Below are 7411 nucleotides of genomic sequence, written 5' to 3' on the forward strand. Positions count from 1 at the left end.
GTCTTTGAGAAGAGCTGTTTCCCACAGGGAGAGCTTTCTTTATTCTTCCTTGCCATTTAAGAGTTTAAAAGGTTTCACCATGTTGACCAGGATGGTCTCGATCTCTTGACCTCGTGATCCACCCGCCTCGGCCTCCCAAAGTGCTGGGATTACAGGCTTGAGCCTGATGCTTATTTAAACTGCAATGATTTGCCAGAATATCTTTCTTTTCATTCAACTCTTTGAATATATGTTAATCCTCAGTGCCCAGTACAGAGCCTGGCACATAAGGGGCACTCAATAAGCAGTTGTTGAATAGATGAACAGGCAAATACTGAATTTCAGTATGAAATCCACTTATATTCAATAAATTAAAATGAGAAAATCTTTGGGAGGTAGTAGCAATCTAATATGATCAGTCAAAAAGGCTCTAACCATGAAATCTAAAGTATGTTCCCATTTTGGTTTTAATTGAATCCCAAAGCTTTAGAAACTATAGTCCCATTAGACCCAGAAGAGATTATAGATCATTTTGTAATGAAAAGAGATTCTTGAGTCCAGTGAAGCAGTTACAATGGCATCTGGCACACTGTAAGCCTCAGCCCCTGCTTCCTTTGCCCTTTGTATACCAATGATACTGGAACATTTTCTCAGCCCAAAAAAAGAGGCTGAGATCTTGACCCAACTTGCACCAGAGAAATTCTACGCAATTCAGATTCTTTTTTCATGTCCAAATCAGCAAATAATAATTGATTTTTTGCCATCTAGCATTACAAATAATAATGCACCAGGAGACATTGATGTATAAAACTATATTGTCTTAGTCCATTTTGCACTCTATAAAGGATTGCCTGATACTGGGTAATTTATAAAGAAAAAAGGGCTCATCATTGAGATGATTTGGCTCACAACTCTGTCTGGAAAAGTTCAAGATTAGGCATCTGGTGAGAGCCTCAGGCCACTTCCACTCATGGTAGAAGGTAAAGGGGAGCCAGCTTGTACAGACGTCACATGCCAAGAGAGGAAGCAAGAGATGGGGGAGAGGTCCCAGGCTCTTTTTAACAACCAGCTCTCTTGGGAACTAATAGAGAACCCGATCCTCACCCTAACCTCCATACCCACCCTCAGGGAGGGTGTTAAATCTATTCATAAGTGATCTGCCCCCATGACCCAAACTCCTCCCATTAGGCCCACCTCCGACACTGGAACACTGGGGATCAAATTTCAACATGAGATTTGGAGAGGACAAACATTCAAAATATAGTACATATCAAGAATAACTAGAGTATGTTTTTTTCACACTAAACTAAGGATCAATGAAAAACGTGATATCCCTTTTATTGTTTCAAAGGGACACCCAGTTGTTGAGCAGCTTCACTGTAATGGAAACAGACCTCACAGCTAAGTCTGGAAACCAGCCCATCCACACAGTTCATAGCTTCTCAGGCTTAGACTACTGTAGCAGAGAGGATGAGAGCATATTGAAAAAGGCAAAATATTTCCACTTCTCCTAAATGAGATCCGGGACAATATGCACTAAAGAAACACCTCATAAAGTCACACCATAGAACACACCCACCACACCCCCAACCCCATGTAGCCTGTGACCAGCCTGTGAAAAAGCTGCATCAGCTCACAACCAATGGAGAGGGCCAAAATCATAAGTGCCAGGCAAAGGCCCCAGAGCAAGAGAAAAGCAAAGCTCTTTCTCAGGCAGCTTCCATGAGAAAAGCCAGAATTACACAGGGTGTCTGCAGGCTTGGGGGGAACTTTGAGGTCCCACAAATTTACCTGATAAACTAAAATTGCTTTTGTAGACACCCATCTACAATTTCATGGTCAGAAGGAATGTGTGTGTATACACATAAAAACACATACCATATTTTCCTCAAGATACAAGACAATCTAATGCAAAAGTGCATCCAGCTCGAGTCCCACAAAATCCAATTTACATTTCTCATCACTTTTCCATGTGGCTGTTTTCAGATTTCCATAGCAGGACAACAGGTATTCCCTACTCTAGTACTTCCTTCCATGAGGTGGGTGGCCAATGAGAGTGATTCTCCACTGCCTATCTGCTCCTTCAGTAGTTCCTCTCCAACAAGAGTGGCTGGTCTTATTGGTGACTTTAGGAAAGGAACTAGGCAAAAGTAGCTCAGTCTTTTCTCTCTCCTTCCTCTAAGGAATCAACTGCTCACAGAAAGCAAACATTCTGTTCTAATTCTGTGCTGTGAGCTTTGCAGTAAGAGGCTCCATATGAGGAGACTGGTGGCTGTCCAGCTGGGCTTGTGACACGTGTGTACGTCTGTCTAATTCTGGGTGCATCATTGGAAGTTAATCCCTCCTGCACTTTAATCACATTCACCAACCTAATCTATACCAGCAAAAAAGCTGATACATTGGACAGCATCTGCCTGATTGGTTTAATTTTGAATCAATTGGTTCAAAACTAGATAGGGGAAAAGGAATATGTAGGCATACTTCAAAAATATTGTGGGTTTGGTTCCAGATCATCCCAACAAAGTAGGTATTGCAATAAAGTCAGTCACATGAATTTTAAGCTTCTCAGGGCATGTAAAAATGATGTTTATACTATCCTGTAGTCTATTAAATGTGTGGTAGCATTATGGCTATAAAAACAATGGGCATACCTTAACTTAAAATACTTTATTGCTAAAAAACAGTAATGATACTGAGCCTTTAGTGAGTTCTGTTTTTCTTTGCTGGTAAAGGGTTTTGCCTCAATGTTGATTGATGGCTGCTGACTGATCAGCGTGGTGGTATCTGAAGGTTAATGTGTCTGTGACAATTTCTTAAAATAAGACAATGAAGTTTGTTTTATGGATTACACAGGAAAGATGTCTTTGTAGCATGTGATGTTGCTTGACAACATTTTACTCACAGTAGAACTTTATTCAAAATTTGAGTTAATCTTCTCAATCTCTGCTGCTGCTTTATCACCTAAGTTCATGTGATATTCTAACTCCTTTGTTGTTATTTCAACAATGTTCACAGCATCTTCACCAGGAGTAGATTCCATCAACAGAAATCACTTTCTTTGCTCATCCAAAGAAGCACTCCTCATGTGTTCAAGTTTTATCATGAGATTGCAGTAATTTAGTCACATTTTCAGGATCCACTTTTTACTCTAGTTCTCTTGCTGTTTATACCACATCTTCAGTGACTTCCTCCACAGAAGACTTGAGCCCCTCAAAGTTATCCAGGTGGGTTAGAATTAACTTCTTCCAAACTCCTGTTAATGTGGATATTTTGACCTTGTCCCATGAATCACATCTAGAATGGTGGCATTCTAATGTGATATATAGAATGGTGACCCCTTTCCAGCAGATTTTCAATTTACTTTGCCCAGATTCATCAGATGAATCACTATCTATGGCAGCTATAGCTTTATGAAAACTATTTTTTAAATAATAAGACTTTAAAGTCAAAATTACTTCTTTATCCATGGGCTGCAGAATGAATGTTGTGTTAGCAGGCATGAAAACAACACTAATCTCTTTGTACGTTTGCATCAGGTCTCATGAATAATTAGGTGCATTGTCAATGAAAAGTAATATTTTGAAAGAAATTTTTTTTCTCTTAGCAGATCTCAACAATAGGCTTAAAATATTCAGTAAACTATGCCATAAACAGATGTGCTGTCATTCAGGCTTTGTTTTCCCATTTATGAAGCACAGGCAGAGTAGGTTTAGCATAAACCTTTAGAGTCTTAGGATGTTTGAAATGGTAAAAGCATTGGATTCAACTTAAGGTCACCAGCTGCTTTAGCCCCTACCAAGACAGTCAATCTGTCCTTTGAAGTTTTGAAGCCAGGCATTGACTTATCTTCTCTAGCTATGAAAGTCTTCTTCCAATGGAAGACTGTTTCATCTCCATTGAAAATCTATTGTTTTGTGTAGCCACGTTGATCAATTATCTTAGGTAGATCTTCTATATAACTTGCTGCAGCTTCTACATGAGCACTTGCTGCTTCACCTTTTACTTTCATGTTTTGGAGATGGCGCCTTTCCTTAAACCTTATGAACCAACCTCTGCTAGCTTTGAACTTCTCTTCTGTAGCTTCCTTGTCTCTCTCATCCTTGACAGAATTGAAGAGAGTTGAGAGTTAGGGCTTTGTTCTGGGTCAAACTTTGGCTTAGGGAATGCTTACTGGGGTATTGAACAGAGGAGGCTTCCATGGGGAATGGTGTGAATGTGTCATCTACTGGGCTTCACTTGGCTGCAGTATCACCACAGCTCAACAACAGAGGGTAAAGAACCCAGATGGATGGGCCAAAATGACCACCAGACTGGGTCACAGGGTGACACCTTAGCCTGGGTGCCAGGACAGAGGAACACCTCATAGACTTCATAGAAACACTCCAGATTCACAGGCTAAGGAGGAAGTTTGGAAAGGAAAGGCTCTGACAGAGCAAACAGATGGCACTGAGAAATGTTCTCCAAAGAGCGATTGCACCATACTCTGCTTTGGTTTTGCAGATGTGATTACATCAACTCCCAAGGATAAGAGAATTTGCCACAGATCAACAAGCATTTTCAAAGAATAAAAATTGTATAGTATGTATCTTACCAGTTTTAAGGGGATGAGTAAGCATGGCAAATTCCAATTTTCATTATGAGAAAGACTAAATAGAATGTATTATTTTTGAATGTATACTTACATGTCTAAAACAAGCATGTTTTACATAATATGCTATGTTTTTCCATTTTCAGACACACCCAGATGTTTTTAATCTATGCAAAACAATGATGGATACATACTACCTTCTTCAACTAATTTTCAAGATGTATTTATATAAAATAAAAGAGTCTTTTAAAACACAACTTTTCAAAATGTATTTATTACTGTACCTTTTGGCCAGTAAATCTGGAAATTTTTATTATTATTATTATTATTTTGAGACAGCATCACACTCTATCGCCCAGGTTGGAGTGCAGTGGTGTGATCACAAATCACTGCAGCCTCGACCCCCACAGGCTCAAGTGATCCTCCCACCTCAACCCCCTCAGGAGCTGGGTCTACAGGCATGCCTCACCATACCAGCTGATTTTTAAAACCTTTTCTAGAGACAGAATCTCACTAAGTTGCCCAAGCTAGTCTCAAACTTCTGTGCTCAAGCCACCCTCCCACCTCAGCCTCCCAAAGTGCTGGAATTACAGGCATAAGCCACCACACCCAATCTTATTATTTTGCTCTTTAGAGTTAAGGTATCCGAACTTCAGAAATATTGTTAATTTGGCACAAGCTAAGTCTCAGAAATTTTGGAAACAATTGCTTTCTGTAATATGTGTAAAATATTATATACAGTGTCTGGCATACAGTTAGTGCTAAATAAAAGTTTTCCCCTCCCTTCTTCCTCCTCATTTATCTCATCGCCAGGGGCCATCTGGGAAAGAACCCCACATTCTCATCCTTCCTGCATCAGCATTCCCATTCCATTTCATTCTCATTCCTAATCTCCCTGAAGACATGAAAAAATCTTCAAGATATTTCTGCTTAAATTGCACCAGGTGCTGAGAATGCAGAGATGACTCAGTCCTTGCCTAAAGAAGCTGACAGCCTAGAGGGGGAGAAAGGCATACAAACCTTGAACAAACTCAGTTAACACTCACCTGTCTGTATCAAATTCCGTGGTTTTCTGTTACATTATGCTGTGATCTTCTCACCTGGCTAGCTCTCCACTGGCTTTCTTCTTCCTTGGACCACTCAGTCCGATGAATGGAGCCAGCCCTTATAAATTAGGCCTGACAAACACAGTCCTTCAAACTAAACTGCAGAAGACTAACAGCTACATGGTTAGACATAATAGTGACCTTGAACAGGCTTTCAAATGAAAGCAAATCTGCTCTTGAAGAGGGAGATAGAGGTATTTGTGTAGCAAAGATATCTACCTACTCACAATTTGGATTTCAGGAACAATTTTTCTCACTTCCTTTCATTTTTAGCCATCAAACCTTTCACTTAATAAGTATGTATAGAGTGCCTGCCTTGGGCCAGTCATTGTGTAGGGTTAAGATGAGTTGAACATGGTGCCTGCCCTCAAAGAGTTCATGGCCAAGGAGAGAAAAAGGCAAGTCAATAGGAAATGAGAGGAGAGCATGATGAAGGTGGTGGCAGAGTCATGCACAGGGAGCTTTGGAAATACGGAGGAGATTCACTTCAATCAATTTGATAAAATTTGTTCCTTCACAATGTGTCCCTGGCCACGTTAATCTCCATTACTGTAAGAGCAGTGATCTTGGCACAGAGAATAAGAAGGTTATTTTTCCTGATTTCAATTTGGCTCCTAGGAAAGTGAAAGTGGTATGTCTTAAAGTTTGCATTCTTACTGCTAAAGCAATTAAGGCTATTAAGATGTTGGTCTCAGTCTGACAGTCTTCTGGACTCTGTATTCAGTGTCCCTGAGGACATCTCAGGATGTGTATCTCAAGAAATGGCAGCAGGACTGTCAATGGCATTGTCAGAGCTCCACCCAATAAAGTCTGGCTTTAGAACTAGTTTCATCTGCATTGAACGAAACTTATCCCTCATATTTCCACTCTTGGTCCACTGGTATCCCACAAAGAGTTGGTGTGCATCACCACCTTTTTGCTTATTGCCACCTCCAAGCTGGATTAGATCAAGTAGAATGTCTTCATTTCCCTCTAATTATCTCTCTCTCCACCCACCCACCTCCCTTTTTTGAGGCAGAGTCTCACTCTGTCACCCAGGCTGCAGTTCAGTGTCACCATCAAGGCTCATTGCAGCTTCAATCTCCTGGACTCAGGTGGTCCCCCAATTTCAGCCTGTTGAGTAGCTGAGACCACAGGAGCACTCCACCATGCCTGGCTAATTTTTATATTTTTGGTAGAGATGAGGTTTTGCCATGTTGCCCGACCTTCTAATTCTCTTTTTTAAAGCTGTGTCCTCTACCGCTGTTTATTCTCAGATCAGGATGGATGAGCTGAGGGGCTAAGGAGACTCTCTCACCTGATTCCAGTTCAGACAACTTAGAGGTGTGGCATGTCTTCTCTTGGGTTCTACCACTGCTGTTTCTAAAGAAGCTTTGTAATGCTAGGGGTAAAAATGGGGTTGGAAGAAAAGACTGAGGGCAGGTGCTATGGCTCACACCTGTAATCCCAGCACTTTGGGGGTTCGAGGTGGGCGGACCACCTGAGGTCAGGAGTTCGAGACCGGCCTGGCCAACATGGTGAAACCCTGTCTCTACTAAAAATACACACCAAAAAAATTAGCTGAGTGTGGTGGCTGGCACCTGTAATCCCAGCTACTCCGGAGGCTGAGATGAAAGAATCGCTTGAACCCAGGAGGTGGAGGTTGCAGTGAGAAGAGATCACGCCATTGCACTCCAGCCTGGGCAACAAAGCAAGTCTCTGTCTCAAAAAATAGTAGTAATAATAATAATAATAACAA

General features: G+C 41.1%; 2 long non-coding RNA genes across 2 annotated transcripts in view; both read left to right on the forward strand.

Moving 5' to 3' along the window:
* The window catches only part of LOC119467417, a 53847-nt gene that overhangs the window by 33483 nt on the left and 12953 nt on the right, over positions 1 to 7411 (forward strand). The gene's annotated exons all lie outside the window — the stretch shown is intronic.
* Positions 3016 to 4785, forward strand: LOC119467418. The gene is made up of 3 exons (XR_005195954.1): positions 3016 to 3203; positions 4480 to 4557; positions 4714 to 4785. It is a non-coding gene; the product is annotated as an uncharacterized LOC119467418 (long non-coding RNA).

The sequence above is a fragment of the Cebus imitator genome, unplaced genomic scaffold (assembly GCF_001604975.1).
Source record: "Cebus imitator isolate Cc_AM_T3 unplaced genomic scaffold, Cebus_imitator-1.0 Scaffold287, whole genome shotgun sequence".
Lineage (NCBI taxonomy): Eukaryota > Metazoa > Chordata > Mammalia > Primates > Cebidae > Cebus > Cebus imitator.